We start from the raw sequence: 24,839 nt of genomic DNA on the forward strand, positions 1-24,839 counted from the left end.
ATAAATTGCGTTTGCGTGGAATAAACCTCGATAACTCAAAAGTAATTCCTATTGACTGACCCAGGCGTAATACGAAGTGCGAGAAGAATTCTACAGTACGAGGCCCATGAAACCCTCTGGGAAACTTTGCCGACGTGATCCAACAAATTAATCAGTGGCCGGAGCAGGTGCAATATCACCGAATACAGCGTGGCAGAACGGTGTCGTTGTGTGGACGAAGGCTGACCTCGTGGTGCTGCAAGGCTGCTATCTTGCTCAGTACATTGGTGAACCAAAACTTTCTATCTCCAAGCTCAATTTTTCCATTTGTTAAGTCCTAAACAGCAGAGATGCTCACTCTTTCTCAGGCAAGCTGAGTAAAGAACGCCACGTCTGCACTATAGGCAAGCTGGGAACGGAAGACCTCTACTGAGACTTCTGCCAGTCCATTCTTTGTCTTGGTTTCCCCTCCAGCAAAATCACTTACGCCAATTGAACGTCGCGTTAATAATGTGTCGCTTCCCAGGGCCGACCAATGCTTGCTCTGGGAAGTGAACAAATTCCCACAAAATTTCCCTTCCTCTCAACTTCTATTTAGCTCCCCCCAGGCAACCCATCAAGGTTAGCACAAACACCAAGTTTTCCAGAATTCTGACTCCCAGGAGAGTACTTCAGATTCCTTGGTCCTACGTTCCCATTGGAGGCCGGCGTATTTCATGCTGTCGCTCTTCACCTGATTTACTTCAGGCTCTGCAGACCGTGAATTCAGCGTGAAGTTGCTACAGTCATGAACACGCATATTTTGAGCTCTGCTTACCGCTCCACAGTAGTTTTGCGCGGCTTTGCCGTATGTTTCACAGAAAGTGGGTTGACAGATATTTATCAACAGGCGTACAATTTCTCTGTCTGTTTCCCGGTACACCAGACACCAGCATGGAGTCGGGGTCAATCACCCACTCACTGTCACTCATCATAAGGTGGCTGGAGGCCGCTCCGCATTACCGCTTTCTCAGAGCTTGAGCCGCCCTAAGCTGCCTATTGTTGCTTCCCTTCGCCGTTCCCCAGCCGTCCACAGTCAAGTCTAAATGTTTCCTTGGGGTAAACTAACGTCCAGTAAATCGACTCGTTTCCACGAAGCTTTCATGTCGTGTGAATTACTTTAAAACCATCACCCGACATTAATTATTCCAATACGTTCATACTATACCCTCTACAAGATGCATTGTGCCTTGTCAGTCATTTTTTGTTCAGCCCTACTGTTTTCTCAACGTGAGTTAGGTGATCTTTAATGACTTCATGTAAGAGTCATAGTTCTTGCCATCTTACACTTTCAATGATGTAAAAACAGAATTAGAGAGCTGTAGTGGGGAATTCTGTGGTTCGCTGGGTAAATGTAGGATAACCATTAAACGTTAATTAATTAATGCTTAATTATACATATACACTTGAATGAGACAGATGCAGTTAAATACACACATCAAAAAAGGTTTTGCATCACCCCAGTTCGCAAAACTCCCGAACTTAGACGTTGACTGTGGCTATTGTATCACAGACACACTCCCTTTGACTGTTCAGAGGTGTCACTATACCCACCCAAAGATGTAAACAACCATCCATGAGCAGCGCCTATTAGATGGAGGGGGTCCGACAGCCGATCAGTTCTAGCCATTCCATCAGGAAGGAAGTACACGGCTCTTGTCTGTAGTTCAACCATGCCTAGACGGTCAATACCGCGGTTCGATAGCGTCCGCATTGTTACTTTGTACCAGGAAGGGCTCTCAACAAGGGAAGTGTCCAGGTATCTCGGAGTGAACCAAAGCGATCTTGTTCCGTCATGGAGGAGATGCAGAGAGACAGGAACTGTTGATGACACGCCTCGCCCAGGCCGCCCAAGGGCTACTGCTGCAGTGGATGACCGCTACCTACGGATTATGGCTCGGAGGAACCCTGACAGCAACGCCACCCTGTTGAATAATGCTTTTCGTGCAGCTACAGGACATCGTGTTACCACTCAAACTGTGTGCAATAGGGTGCATGATGCGCTACTTCACTCCCGACGTCCATGTCGATATCCATCTTTGCAACCACGGCACCATGCAGCGCGGTACACATGGGCCCAAGAAGATGCCGAATGAGCCACCCGGGATTGGTATCATGTTCTCCTCACCGATGAGTGTCGCATATGCCTTCAACCAGACAATCGTCGGAGACGTGTTTGGAGGCAACCCGGTCACTCTGAACGCCTTAGACACACTGTCCAGTGAGCGCAGCAAGGTGGAGGTTTCCTGCTGTTTTGAGGTGGCATTATGTGGGGACGACGTACGCCGCTGGTGGTCATGGAAGGCGCCGTAACGGCTGTACCATACGTGAATGCCATCCTTCGACCGATAGTGCTACCACGTCGGCAGCATATTGGCGAGGCATTCGTCTTCATGGACGACAATTCGCGGCCCCATCGTGCACATCTTGTGAATGACTTCCTTCAGGATAACGACATCGCTCGACTAGAGTGGCCAGCATGTTCTCCAGACACGAACCCTATCGAACATGCCTGGGATAGATTGCAAAGAGCGGTTTATGGACGAAGTGACCCACCAACCACTTTGAGGGGTCTATGCCAAATCGCCGTTGAGGAGTGGGACAATCTGGACCAACAGTGCCTTGATGAACTTGTGGATAGTATGCCACGACGAATACAGGCATGCGTCAATGTAAGAGGATGTGATTCTGGATATGAGAGGTAGCGACGTCTACAGCAATCTGGACCACCACTCTGAAGGTCTCGCTGTATGATGTTTATGTTGATCTCTATTCCAACTTCCTGTACAGGTTCCGGTACTCTCGGAACCTAGGTGATGCAAAACTTTTTTGATGTGTATATATAAGACGATGAGGTATGCTAGATTCAAAATTTAGACTGTTGATTTCTATTTACTGTTACATTTCATGATTCGTTTACATTATCCCACTGCCATTGTTATGCTTACCAATAACTTAATCTTAATATTCTAGATGCACGACTTCACAATATCTATTATTTGCAACTTTCTCATAGAAGTTAGCACTTTAGAACTATTACCCGTTTTACTGGGTGATTGTAAGTAAAATGCAGTTACTCGCGGAGGTCCAGTGTGGGTCGTAATTATCATGTGGCAGCGAAGCTTGGTAGATATGCTAATGCTTTAATGCGGAACCGATCTACGATGGTGAAAAATTAGTTCCAATTTTGGCCACCAGGTGCAAAGCGTGCCGGCCGCTGTGGCCGAGCGGTTCTAGACGTTTCAGTCTGGAACAGCGCGACCGCTACGGTCGCAGCTTCGAATCCTGCCTCGGGCATGGATGTGTGTGATGTCCTTAGGTTAGTTAGGTTTAAGTAGTTCTAAGTTCTAGGGGACTAATGACCTCAGATGTTAAGTTTCATAGTGCTCAGAGCCAGTTGAGCCATTTGCAAAGCGCGGTGTACAGCATCACGTCGAAGTCTCCGGTGCTGATATTGGACAAATTGTGTAAGTGGCGATTAATAATAAAATCGACATGTCCTATCGCTTGTTTTACCTTTTCTGCCCACGCCCCGTCCCTAATCCATTGCTTAGGAATTGGAAATAATTGTTTCCAGTCTGAATCTGTTCCGCATTAACGTATTTGAATGTGTAACAAGCTTCACAGCTATATGATAATTACAGTCCAAACTGCAAACCTGCGAGTAGTTGCCCTTCAATTATAACCACTCGGCACTTACGACATCAGTCACTTTTCCTAGATTTCTAATCTTTACAGCTTCGAGTCGAATGCATTACTTCATTTCATCACCAGGTGACCAGCGTTTATTACGGCAGTGTGGCATTTGTACAACATCTCTTTTTGTTAGTTGCTAGCATCAGTGGCTACTGGTGGGAAGTTACCTTATTGTTAATAACTTCAGACTTTTCTGACATGGAAAGCTTTCGGACGCGTCCTATTAAGACGCACAGTCATAACAGAAGCTGCGGTCTCATTGGCTCTCCCAGGGAGTTCAACTAATAAAAAACTAAACTCCGTCCGAACAGGTGTTGGAAGGCCCAACGGTACCGACCGGTGGCAGTGTCATACTCAGGTCACAGGCGTCACTGGATGCAGGTATGGAGGGGCATGTGGTCAGCACACCGCTCTCCCGGCCGTATGTCAGTTTACGAGAGCGGAGCTGCTACTTCTGCCAAGTAGCTGCTCAGTTTGCCTCACAAGGGCTGAGTGCACTCCGCTTGCCAACAGCGCTCGGCAGACCTGATGGTCACCCATCCAAATGCTAGACCAGCCCGACAGTGATTAACTTCGCTGTTCTGACGGGAACCGGTGTTACGACTGCGGCAAGGCCGTTGACCTTCATCTAACAACATGCTCTCGGGTTTCCAGGCGTGGGAATTTGTGGAAATAGAGCCAAGTTTCGTTGAATATCGTTCCCACCATCTTCTGGCGAAGTCAGTTGAATGAGAAACACCCTCTGCAAGGTTTGCTGAGATTGGAACAGAAGAGTCAGACAGATTTTTTTTCTGCAGCAGAATGCTTCTTGTTGGCAGCATGAAACTTCGATCCAGACATTGGTCATGAGTACTGTTGAGATAGCTATCGGACATCTCTGACAGGCTAGGTGCGAGACATCATCAAGACCCAACAAAGCCAGCTGCTCAATGATGGTGATCTGTCTGCCTCACTTTAAGCCCCTAGGGGCTTAAAGTGAAATTGCTACACCTTGTTTAATAGAAGTGACAAATACCTTGCGGTTATGCATCAAGTTTTATAAAGTTAACTTAGTACATGGCTTGTTTTAGGCAAACATTCAAATAATATTTTATGTTCTGAAGAAGACGTTTAAACCTAGGTAAACGATAAAGTTAACCTGCAACTGTAGGCTGTATATTCTTATATAAACAATATCAGTTGACGTCGTTGCATAAAAATGTTAAAAATTGTTAAACAATGTTTTTACATTCCTCCCTTACCTCGTGACATTGATGAACTAAAAACCAGAATATTAGCTTCAGTGACAGAAGACACCTTACGCTCGGTTTGGGATGATTTGGCTATAGCTAGATCTCGTCCGTGCAACCAATGGAGGGCATATTGAACATTTATAATGGATTTTTATGAACTTCTGTCTTTTCTGAGTAATTTAGTATGCAATTTTTGGTGTTAAGCCATTCTTTCTAATAAATATTTCTATTTAGAATTGGGTCATCCTTATTGGGACACCCTGTATTTGTGTGTGGCTTGTAACAGACCGTGATACTACGTGAGCATGTGGTTTCAGGAAACGCAAATGACGTTTTTGAAGAACAGTCACATAGATATACCAGGTTCCCTTACAACTTCATCTATTAAAAAAACACTCATTTACAGAGTAAGCAGCTGTGCACTGTAGGTCATTGATTAACATTGAAAATCAAACTGTTCACAAAACAATAGATCACTTTACAGGATGCATAAAATCGTGAAACGAACTGACTTTATACTAAATGACAGGAGAGGGAGGGTGGGGGTCGGACTGCATGGAAAGGTTAGGTCAGGCATACTCGTCGTTAAGGTTTCTTTCGACCACTTCTGACCACTATGAGGGAGGATCGCTGTATTGTGCACCAAGGACAGTGTAACCCCTTAATATCTGCGCCTGCCATCGGATAATAAATAACAGACTCCCTGCAATTTTCTGTGTACTCCTGCACCTGATCGGAGATTTACGTAGCCAGGCTAAGGAATTACCTCCCCATTGCATAGGCTCCCATTAACGTCACGAAGCACAAACGGCTGCGTTTGGAGTGGTGCTGTGACCGAGAAGCATTGGGTGCTGGTGATTTGTGTCACTCTGTGTTCAGCGGTGAATCGTGATTCTGCACTACCCTGGATGACTATTGTTGGCGAGGATGACGGCACTCTGGTGAGAGATCCCACCCTTTCAATGTCTTGGAGTGGTACAAATCTGTTTTCCTAGCTTTGTCACGTAGGATGCCATCGGGAATGAGTTGAGGTCACGGCTTGTAGTCGCTGAGGCAACTCCCACGGCACAATGGTACGTCACAGACATCCTGCGCCCTCATGTGTTACCTCCCACGCCACAGGATCATGCTGTCATTTTTTAACAACATTTTTCTTGTCAACACTGCCACAGATCTCTATGAACTGCGTGCGTTGTACTGAGGTATTCCTGTTACCGGCAATAGCCCAAGATCTGCACTCGATAGAACATGAGCAGGACCAGCTCGGGGGTCAGCTCCGTGCCATTGCTAATATCCAGGATATGAAGGCCAAGTTACAAAAGTCGTGGGCGAGATTTCTTCAGCGCAAGTTACAACGGCTTCATGGCACCCTTCTCAACTGGACCAGGGGTGCACCCCATCGACAGTGGGTGGACTGTCATGCTGACAAGTACGCTCGTAATGTCAAGTTCTATGTAAATTTGACTCCATACTGTGTTCCCTCAAATAATATCAAATAATGTCCCGTGAATTTTTATTACGTTTCTTCCTGTTCTGTTTGCTTCGCTTTTTCTTGGCAGGCGTTTTGAAGATAAAAAACGCTGTTACTAAAATGGTTTTGTGGGTTGGTAGCACGATGGAGGGGCTAAAAGGCACACATGTATCCCACTCTCTCGCCACTTTTATTCGCTTCTGAATTACCATTACCGCGTTGTTGTTGTTGTTATTATTGCGATCTTCAGTCCAAAGACTGATTCGACGCAACTCTCCATGCAAATAACTACTGCAGCCTACATACTTCTGAATCTGCTTGGTGTATTCATCTCGCGTTCTACCTCTGCAATTTTTGCCCTCCACATTTTCCCCCAGAACTAAATTTGTGACCCCTTCATGTTTCAGAACGTGTCGTATCAACTGATCCCTACTTCTAGTGAAGTTGTGGCACAAATATATTGTCTCCCCAGTTCTACTCAGTACCCTCTCATTAGTTACACGATCCACCTATCTAATCTTCAGCATTCTTCTGTAGCATACATTTCAAAACCTTCTCTTCTCTTCTTGTCTAAACTGTTTGTCGTCCATGTTTCACTTCTGTACATGGCTACACTCCAAACAAATACCATCAGAAAAGACTTACTAACACTTAAGTCTATATTTGATATTAACAAAATTCTCTTCTGCAGAAACGCTTTACTTCCCATTGCCAGTCTACATTTTATATCCTCTCCACTTCGGCCATCATCAGTTATTTTTCTGCCCAAATAGCGAAATTCATCTACTATTTTAAGTGTCTTGTTTCCTAATCTAATTCTCTCAGCACCACCTGATTTATCGACTACATTCAATTAACCCTGTTTTACTTTTGTTGATGTTTATCTTATATCCTCCTTTCAAGACAATGTCCATTCCGTTTAATTGCTCTTCCAAGTACTTTGTCGTCTCTGACGGAATTACACTGTCATCGGTGAATCTCAAGGCTTTTATTTCTTTCACCGGAACTTTAATTTCTACTCCAAAATTTTCTGATGTTTCCTTTACCGGTTGTTCAGTGTACAGATTCAGTGATATCCGGGGTACGCTACACCTTGTCTCATTCCTTTCTCAACCATCGCTTTCCTTTCATCCCCTCGACTCTTATAACTGCCGTCTGGGTTTTGTACAAGTTTTAAATAGCCTTTTACACTTTGTATTTTACCCCTGCCACCTTCAGAATTTTGAAGAGAACATTCCAATCAACATTGACAAACCTTACCTATAATGCTAGAAACGTAGGTTTGCCTTTCCTTAATCTATCTTTTATAAGAAGTGGTAGGGTAAGTATTGCCTCGTGTGTTGCTAAATTTCAGCGGAATCAAATCTGATCTTACCCGAGGTCGTCTTCTACCAGTTCTTCCATTCGTCTGTAAAGAATTCGTGCAAGTATTTTGCAACCATGACTTATTAAACTGATGGTTCAGTAATTTTCGCACCACTCAGCAACTGCTTCCTTTGGAACTGGAGTTACGATATTATTCTTGAAATCTGAGGGTATTTCGCCTGCTCATACATCTTGCACGCCACATGGAAGAGGCTATCCGTAATTATGACAGAATGACGTGTATTCTAGGTGCCTTGTTTCATTGTTCTGTCAAATTCTTCTCGCAGTATCGTACCTCCCATCTCATCTTTGTCTACGTTCTCTTCCATTTCTAAAATATTGCCTTCAAGTTCATTTTACTTATTGACAGCCTGTATATACTCCTTCCATATTTCAGCTTTCCCTTCTTTGCATACAAGGAAAATACAGTAAGTGCCATAACCCCATTTCTCAGAAACGTCTCTTCTTGGAAGAGGAGTCAAAATAACCCAACATGTGTCTCGACTGATCCACAGATACTCGACCGTTTCTGGAAAGCGTCAGTCAAAGTGTTCGATGTGATTCAGTTTCCTTTTCGGGCGCGCTTATATCAGGCGCGCGCGCGCGCGCGTATGTGTGTGCGTGTGTGTGTGTGTGTGTGTGTGTGTGTGTGTGTGTGTGGGAGGGGGGGAGGAAGTGGGTGGGTGCTGTTCTTAGCAGAAGTTAGTTCAAGTAGTGTGTAAGTCTAGGGACCCATGACCTCAGTAGTTTGGGCCCTTAGGAATTCACACACATTTGAACAATTTTTTGCTCGAAAATCGATTGTTTTCATTTATTTATATTCCTTCATTTACCTACTCACGTTCGGAGGGGGTTATTACACGAATCTTTCTTATCAAGTTAGGGGATTCAAGGGCTTCATATCAATCGTAAAATTTCAACTGGATTTCACAATAAGTGTCATACATCTACAATATACATAATATATACGTGTATGGTATTTTTTAAGGGCTACAATATTTTTAATTTCCCATCTTCTTATGATTCTCTCTTATAGCAATTCTTATATTAGTTCTTACATTTTATTCTTATGTTCATTCTTGAGCAAGATTTGTGCATTCCCTTCAATGATACCGATCGTAGAAAGATTCGAAATATAAAATTTCCGAACACCACGAGCATAACGCTGAGGCAGGTTTTCCATAGTGACATTTCATTGTATGAGTCTTACTCGGGAAAGAAACTTCGTTAAGACTGCTGAAAATTTCACGCTTTAGAAATAATTTTACGGCCAAACAAACATAACGTCTCACTTTTCCGAAAAATGGCTCGTCCAACTAACTACGAATGAAGATACTCTACAGGAATTTCGCCGAAACAATTTCAAATAATTTTCTTACTTTTTTAAAAAACTGGTTCACCAGACATACAGTTAGTAAGACGAATAAAGGCAACATTATTTCAATGTGGCCTGGAAAACATTCGTGTAGCAATCTTCTACGGACGTGGGGATATAAATGAAAAACAAGACGAAAGTAATAATCGCCTCTGGAAGAGAGGGTGCAAAATTGTGAAGTCGTAATGGTAGGCACTGTGCCACAACTGCGGCTGACTGATTTACCCGCTAAAAGGCACATATAAGGAACTCAAGAACTTTGACCGTCGTTTTCTCAGAAACGGTCAAGTATCTACGGATAAGCCAAGAGACGCGTTCGCTTCTACATCTACATCTACATCTACATGATTACTCTGCAATTCACATTTAAGTGCTTGGCAGAGGGTTCATCGAACCACAATCATACTATCTCTCTACCACTCCACTCCCGAACAGCGCGCGGGAAAAACGAACACCTAAACCTTTCTGTTCGACCTCTGATTTATCTTATTTTATTTCGATGATCATTCCTACCTATGTAGGTTGGGCTCAACAAAACATTTTCGCATTCGGAAGAGAAAGTTGGTGACTGAAATTTCGTAAATAGATCTCACCGCGACGAAAAAGTCTTTGCTTTAATGACTTCCATCCAACCCGCGTATCATATCTGCCACCCTCTCTCCGCTATTACGTGATAACACAAAACGATCTGCCCTTTTTTGCACCCTTTCGATGTCCTCCGTCAATCCCACCTGGTAAGGATCCCACACTGCGCAGCAATATTCTAACAGAGAACGAACGAGTGTAGTGTAAGCTGTCTCTTTAGTGGACTTGTTGCACCTTCTCAGTGTCCTGCCAATGAAACGCAACCTTTAGCTCGCCTTCCCCACAATATTATCTATGTGGTCCTTCCAACTCAAGTTGTTCGTAATTTTAAGACCCAGGTACTTAGTTGAATTGACAGCCCTGAGAATTGTACTATTTATCGAATTCCAACGGATTTCTTTTGGAACGCATGTGGATCACCCCACACTTTTCGTTGTTTAGCGTCAACTGCCACCTGCCACACCATACAGCAATCTTTTCTAAATCGCTTTGCAACTGATACTGGTCTTCGGATGACCTTACTAGACGGTAAATTACAGCATCATCTGCGAACAACCTAAGAGAACTGCTCAGATTGTCACTTAGGTCATTTATATAGATCAGGAACAGCAGAGGTTACAGGACGCTTCCCTGGAGAACACCTGATATCACTTCAATTTTACTCGATGATTTGCCGTATTGAGTCCTCTTGCAGTGAGCGAAGTTTCTGCGAAATCAGGTTGCTGCTCATGCCGCGTTATCCTGTTAGTCCTAGTTTTCCATCCGAGCTCTGATAGTCATACAGTTTCCTCTCGCTTTCCTCCAAAATTCTCTGTTAGTATAGCGCATATGAAGCGTGAAGAGAGAGAGGTAGTGCACGGACTTGTGTGTGGTGGTGTTGTCGCAGTAGATTCACAGAGTGCGAGGCAGCGCCCGCCTGCGGGCAGAGTTGTGAGCAGCGTTGTGTAGCGTAGCGCGTGTGACGTGGAGTGGAGAGGTGGAGAGAGTGACCACTTTTACTGCCACTGGCCGCTACGCGTCTCAGTCGCCGCCGCAGCTTCCACCGGCGCGGGCGTCAGTCTCTCCCGGCAGCAGGCAGGTAACCAAGGCCGCCGTCCAAGGCTCGCTCTCACTGCCTTCCGCTGCGCTGCCTCAGCGCAGCTCACATACACTGAGGTGACAAAAGTCATGGGATAGCACATGCACAGATGGCGGTAGCATCGCGTGCACAAGGTAAAAAATGACAGCGCATTGGCGGAGCTGTCTTTTGTGGTCAGGCGATTCGTGTGCAAAGGTTTCCGACGGGATTATGGCCGCAAGACGGGAATGTGAGCGGTATGGTAGTTGAAGCAAGACGCGCAGGGGATTCCATTTCGGAAATCGTCAGGGAATTTAATATTCCGAGATCAGCATCTACCTCTACATCTAAATCCATACCCTGCAAGAAACCTGACGGTGTGTGGCAGAGGGTACCTTGAGTACCTCTATGGGTTCTCCCTTCTACTCCAGTCTCGTATTGTTCGTGGAAAGAAGCATTGTCGGTAGGCCTCTGTGCGGGCTCTAATCTCTCTGATTTTATCCTCATGGTCTCTTCGCGAGATATACGTAGGAGGGAGCAATATACTGCTTGACTCCTCGGTGAAGGTATGTTCTCGAAACTTCAACAAAAGCCCGTACCGAGCTACTGAGCGCCTCTCTTGCAGAGTCTTCCACTGGAGTTCATCTATCATCTCCGTAACGCTTTCGCGATTACTAAATGATCCTGTAACGAAGGGCGCTGCTCTCCGTTGGATCTTCTCTATCTCTTCTATCAACCCTATCTGGCACGGATCCCACACTGCTGAGCAGTATTCAAGCAGTGGGCGAACAAGTGTACTGTAATCTACTTCCTTTGTTTTCGGACTGCATTTCCTAAGGATTCTTCCAGTGAATCTGTCTGGCATCTGCTTTACCGACGATCAACTTTATATGATCATTTTTAAATCACTCCTAATGCGTACTCCCAGATAATTTATGGAATTAACTGCTTCCAGTTGCTGACCTGCTATTTTGTAGCTAAATGATAAGGGATCTTCCTTTCTATGTATTCGCAGCACATTCCGCTTGTCTACATTGAGATTCAATTGCCATTCCCTGCACCATGTGTCAATTCGCTGCAGATCCTCCTGCATTTCAGTACAATTTTCCATTGTTACAACCTGTCGATATACCACAGCATCATCCGCAAAAAGCCTCAGTGAACTTCTGATGTTATCCACAAGGTCATTTATGTATATTGTGAATAGCAACGGTCCTACGACACTCCCCTGCGGCACACCTGAAATCACTCTTACTTCGGAAGACTTCTCTCCATTGAGAATGACATGCTGCGTTCTGTTATCTAGGAACTCTTCAATCCAATCACACAATTGATCAGATAGCCCATATGCTCTTACTTTGTTCATTAAACGACTGTGGGGAACTGTATCAAACGCCTTGCGGAAGTCAAGAAACACGGCGTCTACCTGAGAACGCGTGTCTATGGCCCTCTGAGTCTCTTGGACGAATAGCGGGAGCTGGCTTTCACTCGATCGTCTTTTTTGGAACCCTTGTTGATTCCTACAGAGTGCATTTCTAGTCTCCAGAAATGTAATTATACTCGAACATAATACGTGTTCCAAAATTCTACAACTGATGAACGTTAGAGATATAGATCTATAGTTCTGCACATTTGTTCGATGTCCTTTCTTGAAAACGGGGATGACCTGTGTCCTTCTCCAATCCTTTGGAACGCTACGCTCTTCTAGAGATCTACGGTACACCGCTGCAAGAAGTGAGGCAAGTTCCTTCGCGTACTCTGTGTAAAATCGAACTAGTATCCTATCAGCTCCAGCGGCCTTTCCTCTTTTGAGCGATTTTAATTGTTTCTCCATCCCCCTGTCGTCTATTTCCATATCTACCATTTTATCATCTGTGCGACAATCTAGAGAAGGAACTACAATGCAGTCTTCCTCTGTGAAACAGCTTTGGTATAAGACATTTAGTGTTTCGGCCTTTAGTCTGTCATCCTCTGTTTCAGTACCATTTTGGTCACAGAGTGCCTGGACATTTTGTTTTGATCCACCTACCGCTTTGACATAAGACCAAAATTTCTTAGGATTTTCTGCCAAGTCAGTACATAGAGCTTTACTTTCGAATTCATTGAACGCCTCTCGCATAGCCCTTCTCTCACTACATTTCGCTTCGTGTAATTTTTGTTTGTCTGCAAGGCTTTGGCTCTGTTTATGTTTGCTGTGAAGTGCCGTTTGCTTCCGCAGCAGTTTTCTAACTCGGTTGTTGTACCACGGTGGCTCTTTGAATCTCTTACGATCTTGCTTGGCACATACTCATCTAACACATATTGTACGATGGTTTTGAATTTTGTCCACTGATCCTCAACACTATCTGTACTTGAGACAAAACTTTTGTGTTGTGCATCAGGTACTCTGAAATCTGGTTTTTGTGCAGTGTCAAGAACGCGTCGAGAATACGAAATTATACACATTTCCTTTCCCCACGGCCAACGCAGTGGTCGACGGCATTTACTTAACGACCGAGAGCAGCGGCGTTTGCTCAGTCAGTATTAGCAAACAAGCAACACCATTAACTTACAGGCTCATATCGTTAACGTCGATATGCACCACGATTTTAGATCATATATTGAGTTCGAACATTATGAATTACCTCGAAGAAAACGGCCTATTGACACACAATCAACATGGGTTTAGAAAACATTGTTCCTGTGAAACACAACAAGCTCTTTATTCACATGAACTGTTGAGTGCTATTGACAAGGCATTTCAGATCGATTCTGTATTCCTGGATTTCCGGAAGGCTTTTAACACTGTACCACACAAGCGGCTCCTAGTGAAATTGCGTGCTTGTGGAATATCGTCTCAGTTAAGTGGCTGGGTTTGTGATTTCCTGTCAGAGAGGTCAGAGTTCGTAGTAACTGACGAAAAGTCATCGAGTAAAGCAGAAGTAATTTCTGGCGTTCCTCAAGGTAGCGTTAGAGGCCCTTTGCTGCTCCTTATCTATAGGAACAGTTTGAGCAGTCGTCTTAGGTTGTTTGCAAATGACTCTGTCGTTTATCGACTAATAAAGTCATCAGAAGACCAAAACAAACTGCAAAAAGATTTAGAAAAGATATCTGAATGTTGTTAATGTTGCGAAAATTGGCAGTTGACCCTAAATAACGAAAAGTGTGAGATCATTCACATGATTCCTGAAAGGAATTCGTTAAACTTCGGTTACACGATAAATCAGTCTAATCTAAAAGCCGTAAATTCAACTAAATACCGAGGTATTACAATTACGAACAACTTACATTGGAAGGTGGTGGTGGTGGTGATGGTGGTGGTTAGTGTTTAACGTCCCGTCGACAACGAGGTCATTAGAGACGGAGCGCAAGCTCGGGTTAGGGAAGGATTGAGAAGGAAATCGGCCGTGCCCTTTCAAAGGAACCATCCCGGCATTTGCCTGAAGCGATTTAGGGAAATCACGGAAAACCTAAATCAGGATGGCCGGAGACGGGATTGAACCGTCGTCCTCCCGAATGCGAGTCCAGTGTGCTAACCACTGCTCCACCTCGCTCGGTATTGGAAGGAACACATAGAAAATGTTGTGGGGAAGGCTAACCAAAGACTGCGTTTTCTTGGCAGGACACTTGAAAAATGTAACAGACCTACTAAAGAGACTGCCTACACTACACTTGTTCGTCCTCTTTTAGAATAGTGCTACGAGGTGTGGGATCCTTACCAGATAGGACTGGCGGAGTACATCGAAAAAGTTCAAAGAAAGGCAGCTCGTTTTGTATTATCGCGAAATATGGGAGAGAGTGTCACAGAATGATACAGGATTTGGGCTGGACGTTATTAAAAGAAAGGCGTTTTTCGTAGCGACGGAATCTTCTCACGAAATTCCAATCACCAACTTTGTCCTCCGAATGCGAAAATATTTTGTTGACACCAACCTACGTAGGGAGGAACAATCACCAAGATAAAATAAGGGATATCAGTTCTCGGACGGAAAGATATAGGTGTTCATTCTTTCCGCGCGCTATGCGAGATTGGGATAATAGGGAATTGTGAAGGTGGTTCGATGAACCCTCTGCCAGGCACTTAAATGTGATTTGCAGGGTATCCATGTAGGTGTTGATGTAATAATAACAATCGCAGAAATCGGTTTGCGATGTACGACGAAAGTATCCGTTAGGATAGTGCGGCGAAATTTAGCGTTAATTGGCTATGCCAGCAGACGACCGACGCGGGTACCTATGCTAACAGCAAGATATGGCCTGCAGTGGCTGTTCTGGTCTCGTGATCACATCGGTTGGAACCTCGGCGACTGGAGAATCGTGGCCCTGGTCGGACGAGTCCCGATTCCAGCTGGTAAGAGCTGATGGTAGGGTGCTTGTTTGGCGCAGGAGCCATGGTCCCAAATTGGCAACAAGGCACTAGCCAAGCTGGTAGTAGCTCCATAGTGGTGTCGGCCTTGTTTACATGTAATGGACTGGGTCCTCTGGTCCAATTGAACTGACCATGGGTTGGAAATGGTTTTGCTCGGCTATTTGGAGACCATCTGCAGCCATTCAATGATTTCATGTTCCCCAAACAACGGTGGGCCACAATTGTTCGCGATTTGTTTCAAGAACTGGACAGTTCGAGGTAATGATTCGGCCTCACACATCGCTCAACATGAATACCATGGAACATTTGTGGGATATGATCAGTATATCTGCAGGTGATTTCCAACGTCTTGTTGTTTCCATCCCGCTTCGAGTTGCTGCATTAGGCCGGGCAAAAGGAGTTCCATCATGATATTAGAAGATATCCCATGACTTTTGTTACGTCATTGTATAGTCCAACTTTAATTACTTGACATCTGACTTTAAGGTACGAAGTTGAGTTGTTTTTCCGAGGGGAGGGGGCAAAAATATGGGAAACCACAAGAAATGCGTGTCTGAGCATAAATGCATATGCTATCCAAAACTGGAGGTTGCGCTGTTGTATTTGACAACGAACGGTACCTGTGCAATGTCCTCAATACGTTGCAAGTCCAAATGGCTCTAAGCACTATGGTACTTAACATCTGAGGTCAACAGTCCCATAGACTCTTTAGAACTACTTTAACCTAACTAACCTAAGGACATCACACACATCCATGCCCGAGGCAGGATTCTAACCTGTGACCGTAGCAGCAGCGCGGTTCCGGACTGAAGCGCCTAGAAGCGCTCGGCCACAACGGCTGGCACGTTCCAAGTGTCAGTTGTGATCGGAACTGTGTTCTTTGTAGTTGCGAGTGCATTATGTGGTAGCGCAGTGCTTCGAACGTGGGCGAATTATTGGTGATCGTGTAGTGGATGGTTCTGTAACCGAATTAGCCGGAATGTTTGGTGTTTCAAAAGGCATCGTATCGATTTATACCGCACAAAGGGAAAGAGGAAAACATCCTAAGTCACAACGCGGGCAAAAGTGTGTGCTGAGTGAGTGTCACGGCGGGTCATTGAAGAGTACTGTAACGAAAAATGAGACGACAGTTATAAAAGTCACTGCAGAACTGAATGTCGCATTCACGAACCCCGTCAGCACCAAAATAAGACGAAGGGAATCCATAAGCAGGGGACTGCAGGGACAGCTCGAATTCCAAGGCGACTCATCAGTGATGCAAATGCTCGTAATAGAAAAACATGGTGGCGAAGCCATAAAACCTAGACTCTATATATAGGGCAATGGAAGAATCGCATTTGGTCGGATAAGCCTTATTTCACACTGTTTGCAACTTTTGGTCCAGTTTACGATCCAAGAGCGAAAGATGGCGGGGCACCAGATCGCAATATTATTGCACCTTTGTGGTCTACTTTGGCAAGAAGGGTGCGTGATCGCTGTCCACCTCCCTCATTGTTTTCAGAATTGGCCACTCTTTTGCTAGAATAGTGGAATGAGACTCCACTGAAAACCACGCTGGTTCTGTACGTATCGGCACCGACACGACTGGAAGCTGTTTTGAATTCTGTCAGTTTTCCTACGCCGTATTACGCCCGGTAATGCTTTGTGGTTTTGGTGTTTCCATATTTTTCTATACCACCTGTATTTCTGCAGGCAGCTACTAAGGTTCTCTACACTCAGTAGTGGCAACAAAAGTCTCTCCTACAAAAAACACATAAAATATCTTAACGTAACGTGTGGTGTAGTCTTCTATAATTTCTCTAAGCTTGTTAAAAGTCTGTTCAAATAATTATCACTACAGCTGGAGTTTAGTTCATTTTTTTTACACGGATGACCTTCTCCAGCCCATGTAACAGTTTCAAACTTATCATGTCATACTTCGATTACTACTGAACATAAATATTTTTATTTTTCCGTCGATTACCAAAATATCTTGCTCTGCAACGTTTCCTTCCAATGTTTTGTATCGCATTGCGTTTGCTATATGTAGCCTTTAAAAAAAGCGTGTTTCTTTTTGCAATGTTGCTTTTATTTAACTAGTGACATGCATGAAGCTTAAAATCTTTCTTATACAAAAATCATGAAAAAGTTCTGAAATTCACATATGATGTACGTTTCTAAGTTGTCTCCTAGTACGTAAAAGTTCTTCGCTTCAATCAGGGTCAGAAATTCGGCTTTTCTTGAAGTTGGAGAAGTTTTCGCGCCTGTAAAACTTTGATGTTTAAAAAAGGCGGGGACAATGCTTTGCCCAGTGGAAGTAGCAAGACATTTGGAGCTAGCAATGCTATGTTCAGTTGGTGCGTTGTTGGTGGAACCAGACCAGAGGCTCGCTCTCAAATGCCAACTGATTAAAATAAGATCGTATAGTCTTGGAACCTTTATGTCCACCTGACGCCCACAGCTATGGGTTTCTGGACATGGGAGATGCTGCTCCTTTATAGACGTGCAAACCAGATGGAGTTTATATAATTAGACACAGAAGTAGGCCGCTGCATCCGTGGCCGAAACGTTGGTTTTTCTCCAGCAGCAGTAGTTTTATACTCTATGATGCGGTACCATACCCAGAAAACTTTTATGTCAGATTGAGTTTCTGAGCCACTTCCCAGCTCCTACTTAAATGTACACGTACGAGTCTGCACCTCACGTGCTTGTTTAGAAAGTGACGATTGTGACAACACCGCAGCTGAGTGTGCCAACTGAATAATAATTTCATTTTGGGTGCCTAGCAACCTCCTGATGGAGATTTTCCGTAGTAGTCTTCTGCGGATACGCTTATTTTGCATGTAGTTAATTACCTGTAGTGTCGAAGAGTGTAACAAGTCGATTTGAAGCGTAAGTGATCTTTGTGTGGTTACGAGTGAATATGAAAGTGAAAGCAAAGTAGAGAGCGAAACCCGTTACGATCGCCCAGGCTAGTTTTCTCAAAGAGGCAACAGGCTTGAAAAAACATCTCACCGGCAGTGTCCTATTTCCTCACAGCACTCCTATACCGAGGGCAAGTCTGGCGTTTATTTCGTCTAATCCATGGTGGGAATGGTTACGGCTACGACTGCATCTCAATATCTGTGGCTGAATAAAATCTGCGTACTGTCACAAAACGTGCTTTATTAAGCTAAACTGCTTTCGGAATTTCTGAGTTCGTCTTCAAGCAGTGTTTACTATCACAACATTTTCTTACATCAGCTTTTTGAAACTGCTCTGCTGCAGAAGTATGTAGCTACACATTTATGCATCTTGATTCGAGCGGCTTGTATCACCATCATGATTACCACATCGTCATTATTATCATTGTAACCTTCGTTAACCATGTGACTTCCACTACTACCCTCCATACCTCTTCAGGCAAAGCAGCTTTACTATATGAATCCACGTTGCTCCTGTTGTTAGGGACTCTTCCCCGGAGATATCTGTCTGGAGTGTAGCCTTGTTAGTTAGTTACTTTCATGTTCCATTGATCATTTTGCACGGTAGAGCGTCGTAATGTGGATCGAGTCATTTTACATTCACATTCCTAACAATTTGTACATCTATTTGCACTCTAAACGTCACCATATTATTATTATTATTATTATTATTATTATTATTATTATTTTCCCGAAATGAAAACAAGATATACAGATTGAGTTAGCAAATCCTACCAACCACCTTTTACATATTACAAACATAGAAATTCTTCTACGAAATAGAAAGAGTTCTCAAGGAGAAACTTTTTCATTTTGTATTCAAATTTTACCCAGCTGTCTGTTACACATTTTATATCACTGGGTAGGTGGTCAAACGTTTTCGTTGCAGAGTTGTGCACCAATTTCTGTGCTGAAGACAACCTTGATGTTGAGTAATAAATGTCATTTTATCTTCTAGTATTGTAATTACGTACCTCATTGTTCCTTTTGAACTTTAGTGGATTATTTATGACAAACGTCATCAGGGACTAAATACACCGTGAAGCAGTAGTCAGAATGCCCAACTCCTTAAACAGATGTCTGCAAGATGATTGCGGGTGAGCACCACATGTTATTCTTACAGTACGTTCCTGGACAATGAAGACTTTCTTTCTTAAAGAGTTACCCCAGAACATTATTCCATATGACATTACTGAATGAAAATAAGCAAAATACGTCAACTTACTGATTTCTCTCTCCCTAAAATTTGCTATGATACTAAGTGAAAGTGTGGCTGAACTAAGTTGTTTTAGGAGTTCCGTAATGTGTTTCTTCCAATTTAAATTCACATCAATATGGACACCTAAAATTTTTGAAGTTTTGCACCATATGTATTATTTCATAACGTATCACTGGTGCAGTACCCCGGAGGTGCAGAACTGAATATGATGTGTCTTTGTGAAATTCAGGAAGAGACCATTCACAGAAAATCAGTCAATGATACTTTTGAGAATTTTGTTTACTGTTTGTTCCATTTCTGTATGTCTACTGGGAGTGATTACAATATTGGTGTCATCTACAAAAAGAGCTATTTCTGCTTGCTGTACATTAGATGGTAGATCATTTACATATATGAGAAACAGTAGTGGACCTAAGACTGAGCCTTGGAGAACTCCATAAGTGATTTCTCCGCAGTCAGAATTATGTCCCTGGATTCTGTTGGTTGAATTACTATTAAGTACAACTTTCTGTATTCTTTTGGTTAGATATGGCATGAGCCGTGGTTGGCTATACCATAAAACATCAATTTATATAGGAGTATACTATGACTCACAGAATCAAATGCCTCGGATAGGTTACAGAAAATACCTACCAGTGCTATTTTGTTATTTAATGCTTGTAATATCTGGTGTGTGAACGTGTAAATGACATTCGCAGTAGAGCAACCCTTCTCTATGGAAGAGAAACGTGGGTGAAAACCAGCACAGACAAGAAGAGAATAGAAGCTTTGGAAGAATGGTTCTCAGGTGTCACCTGTGTTGCCCATGAGCTCTGCTTCCGAGGCACATCCTAGTGTACCCGAAGCAGTTGATCCGCCCTTGGAGCAGGGTGAGTTGCGGCTGGTAACGCGTCCTCGTCGTCGAGGCAGAGGGCCAGGGTGGCGACTGGCCGCCTGGCCTCGCCCGTTTACCCTGTGAGCGAACAGGTGGCCGCTCCTTCAGGCAAGGTTCGAGCAGGCACAAGGGGGGGGGGGGGGGGGGGAAGGGGTTTACTGGTTATCAGGAGCTCCAACGCTAGCGCCCCTTACGCCAACAGGTTCGAAAGAAAGCCCATGTACACCCTGTGTGTCTGCCGGGGAGGGGTTGGGGGGGGGGGGGGGGGGAGGTCGGCACATCCGAGATATGGAGGCGGCCTTAGCTGCGGCTATCGAACTTGCAGGGTGCAGTCATCTGCAAATTGTGGCTGATGTTGGCGCCAACGACGAATGGTGGTAAGTTCGTATGGGACCAAACTGTTGAGTTCATTGCTCCCTTGGATTACACACTACTGAATCTAACTTAAACTAACTGACGCCAAGGACAACAACGCACACCCGTGCCCGAGGGAGGACCCGAATCTTCGACGGGTGGAGCTGTGCGAACCGTAGCAAGGCGCCCGAGACAGCGCGGCAACGACGTATGCCGCAATGGTTCTGACGCCGGCCTCAGTTGATACAGGTGGCTGGCGGAGGTGGTGAAGACTGCTGGCCTCGCACGCGGGGTGCAAGGAGAGCTCGCGATTTGGAACATCGTTCCCAGAGTGTATCGGGGTCCTGTGGTTTGGGGCCGGGTGGAGTGTCTCTGGCACAGGTTTCGTCGACTCTGTGCAGATTTCCAGACCTGTGTTATCGTGTGGGGATTTGTAGGAGTCTCCTTAATACGTCAGGGGTGCACTCCACAAAGGAAGCAGCAACTCAGCATAGCACCTGTAGAGTGCACTTGGGAGTCTTTTAGACCATACGGTAGTTTGAGGTACACTGATGAACACTCGCCAGTCGATACGCAGCAAGGGAAGTCAGACAGTGTTGATATGAAAAAAAAAAGTAAGGAGAAAGTAGGATCAGTACTTTGAGTTTTTCTCAGCTGTTTCAGACTCAAATAACGTAGAAGTTTCATCTTCTCAGTCATTCAGAAACTTAAGTACAGATTCACACATTTAAATAAAGAAGTTTCACAGTTAGAGAGTCAACCAAAGATTGTCTACGGCCAGTACGCGTAAATACGCAGATCATGCGACTTTAACCGAGTATAGACTGAGGTGTCTTCGGATTAATTGCGGAGGGGTACAGATAGACAGTGGTGCGAAATACTTTTGAACACGTTTTCCGAAATCTGTCGTGAGCAGTTAGCTCAGCATCCCCCCCGCCATGGAAATAACTTAGACCTTGTTGCTACGAATAGGCCGGATCTTGTCGACAGAGTCGGTATATAAACGTGATTAACAATCATGACCTCGTTATAGCAACAATGGTTGCGAAAGTTAAGAAATCGCTCAAGAAGGCAAGGAGAGGGTTTGTGCCAGATAGAGCAGATAAGCCATTGTTAGCATCTTAATAAGACAATGAACTGACTATACTTAGTTGCAGTAAGATGAACGTAGAGGAATTATGGGTGAAGTTTAAGCAGATTTTAAAGCGTGGTCTGGAGAGTTGCGTGCGTAGTAAGTGGATAAGGGATGGAAAAGATCCACCATGGTTTAGTAACTGAATTCGGAAGATGCGGAGGAAGCAGAGGCTGTCGCACTGACGGTTGAAAGGACAAGACAAAAATAACTGCAAGCAAAGGTTAGTAGAGGTTCGCGCGTTAGTGGAAAGATCTGTCCGCGAACCATGCAACAGCTACCACAGTCATACCTTAACAAAACATATGGGAGAGAACTCGAGAAAGTTCTGCTCGGATGTAAAACCGCTCTAAGGGTTTAAGGCTTCCGTTCAGTCCCTTGTTGATCAGTCTGGTGTGCCAGTTGAAGATAGCGAAACAAAAGCCGAAGTTTTAAATTTCACATTCAAGAAATTGTTCACACAGGAGAATCGTAGAAACATACTCAATAGAGACAAAGGCATCGTCAGGACTGCCCCAGGGAAGTATGATAGGATGGCTGTTGTTCAAAAAAATTGGTTCAAATGGCTCTGAGCACTATGGGACTTAACATCTGAGGTCAACAGCCCCCTAGAACTTAGAACTACTTAAACTTAACTAACCTAAGGACACCAAACACATCAGACTGAAGCGCCTAGAACCGCTCGGCCATAGCGTCCATCTCGCTGTTGTTCTCTGCATACATAAATGGTAAGGTGAGCAGGGTGTGCAGCAATCTGCGACGGCCGGAATGGCCGTGCGGTTCTAGGCGCTGCAGTCTGGAGCCGAGCGACCGCTACGGTCGCAGGTTCGAATCCTGCCTCTGGCATGGATGTGTGTGATGTCCTTAGGTTAGTTAGGTTTAAGTAGTTCTAAGTTCTATGTGACTGATGATCTCAGAAGTTAAGTCGCATAGTGCTCAGAGCCATTTGAGCCATTTTTGAGCAATCTGGGGATCTTTGCTGATGATGCTATGGTGTACGGTAAGGTGCCGAAGTTGAGTGACTGTAGGAAGATAGAGGAAATGGTTCAAGTGGCTCTAAGCAGTATGGGATCTAACATCTGATGTCACCAGTCCCCTAGACTTAGAACTAAGTAAACCTAAGGACATCACACAAATCCATGCCAGAGGCAGGATTCTAACCTGCGACCGTTCCGGACTGAGGCGCCTAGAACCGCTTGACCACGGCGGCCGGCAAGATAGAAGATTATTTAGATAAAATTTCTAGTTGGTGTGATGAATTACAGCTATCTCTAAATGTGGAAAAATGTATGTTAATTCGGATGGGTAGGAAGAACTATCCTGTACTGTTTGGATACAGTATTATAAGTGTTATGCTTGACACAGTGAAGTCGTTTAAATATCTGGACATATTTTTCTATGCAGGCATTGACCGTCTTGATGCTCAGTGGGATAAATGTGTTACGGCAATTACTTCTAAAACAGTAAATAGTTTACAGCTTTTTTCCATCTCGTTCTCATATGACTGCCCCTTATGCAAAACATCGATGTAATCAGAATATGAGCTCAGAGTCAGAGGTTAATCTTTGTGGAAATGATAGGTGACGTGGGCTGCATGTGGCTACACTTCTGTCCGGAGCAGCAATGCTCCCTCTGGCCAGAGTTGTCTCTTGCAACCAGACAACAGAAGAGGCAGATGTAGCCACAATGACCTCCGGAATGCCCAAGGAATCGACAGTATAGACTGCCGGGAAGTGATGGAGTGCGTTGTTGAATGTAGCAGTTAAAAATTGATGTTCTTATTACACTAATGGGCATAGATTGTGTAGTAGGTGCAGTTTTTATTAGTGGTAAAGTTGCAGGGGTTGTTCAATAAGTAATGCAACACATTTTTTCCCAACCAATTTCGGTTGAAAAATGAGGAATGTGTTATGGGACATCTTGAATAATTCCCGCTTCAGCCCCTAGTTTCACGAAGTCCCGGTAAGTTGGGGCTCTATACGAAGCCTCCAAAATGGCGCCTGTAATGGAAGTGTGCTCCAAGCACAGAGCTGTAAGTGAGTATCTTTTGGCGGAGAACCAGACCATCGCAGATATTCACAGGCACTTTCTGAATGTATGCGGTGACCTGGCAGTGAATAGAAGCACGTTGAGTCGGTGGGCAATGCGTCTGTCTATCATCGCAATAAGGTCGCGCAAACCCGTCCGATCTCCTTCGTGTGGGCCGGCCACAAACAGCTGTAACTCCTGCAATGTTCAAACGCGCAGGCACTCTCATTCGTGATGATTGATGGATCTCATTCAAACACCTCGGTGCTCAACTGGACGTCACTGTCGGTCAGACCTAAAGAGCTAGGACCATCCGTGCGGAATTGCTTGCGCGTTACGAGGCTGAGTTTCTCATTATGAAGCAAAACTGCTTCCCTGCCATTGGAGGTTTAGAATGTGTGACTGCCAAAGGATCTGGGTATTCAAATGGTTCAAATGGCTCTGAGCACTATGGGACTTAACATCTGAGGCCATCAGTCCCCTAGAACTTAGAACTACTTAAACCTAACTAACCTAGGGACATCACACACATTCATGCCCGATGCAGGATTCGAAGCTGCGACCGTAGCAGTCGCGCGGTTCCAGACTGAAGCGCCTAGAACCGCTCGGCCACCGCGGTCTGTTCTGGGTATTCCCCAAATGTTTTGCCTCGGTAGACGGAATGGAAGGGGGGAGCACTCGACCTCGTGAAGGCAACTGAGGAGGTGCTCCAAGGAGAAGGTTTCGAAATGCCGACATAACGGGCGCGAGAGCGGTGTGCTAACCACATGCCGTGCAGTGGCGCTTTAGGGCAAAGTATGAAGCAGCAGTCCGGCCATTCTCTGGCTGGACTCTCAACCTGGTGATTGCTAGGGACCGGATTTTCATGTAAATCCATGCTTTTTTCTATTATTCGAGAAGCGTGCTCTTCGGAAAACATATTCGAATTGTTTGTTTTCTTACGTTTTAGGGTATGGTTCTAGCATAATATTTTGGAAAATCAATTGTGCTGCACATTTTGCGTATCTTTTGTTAAAATACTTATTCTGTAAAAAATTTAAACTTTGTGTTCATTTGTTCGGTTGTTGTGAAAGCTTATCCATTTATTTATAATTTGCAGTCCTTCCGGGTTGGCTGCTGAGGACTAACATTCGCGCTTGTTCA

General features: G+C 44.5%; 1 protein-coding gene across 1 annotated transcript in view; it reads left to right on the forward strand.

Annotated features, from left to right (window-relative positions):
- Positions 1–10,754: 10,754 nt before the first annotated feature.
- The window catches only part of LOC126278836 (progestin and adipoQ receptor family member 3-like), a 117,279-nt gene continuing 103,194 nt past the window's right edge, over positions 10,755–24,839 (forward strand). The window contains exon 1 of the mRNA XM_049979115.1: positions 10,755–10,820. The gene's annotated coding sequence lies outside the window, so the exon portion shown is untranslated. The remainder of the gene's footprint in view (positions 10,821–24,839) is intronic.

This window comes from Schistocerca gregaria, chromosome 1, assembly GCF_023897955.1.
Source record: "Schistocerca gregaria isolate iqSchGreg1 chromosome 1, iqSchGreg1.2, whole genome shotgun sequence".
Lineage (NCBI taxonomy): Eukaryota > Metazoa > Arthropoda > Insecta > Orthoptera > Acrididae > Schistocerca > Schistocerca gregaria.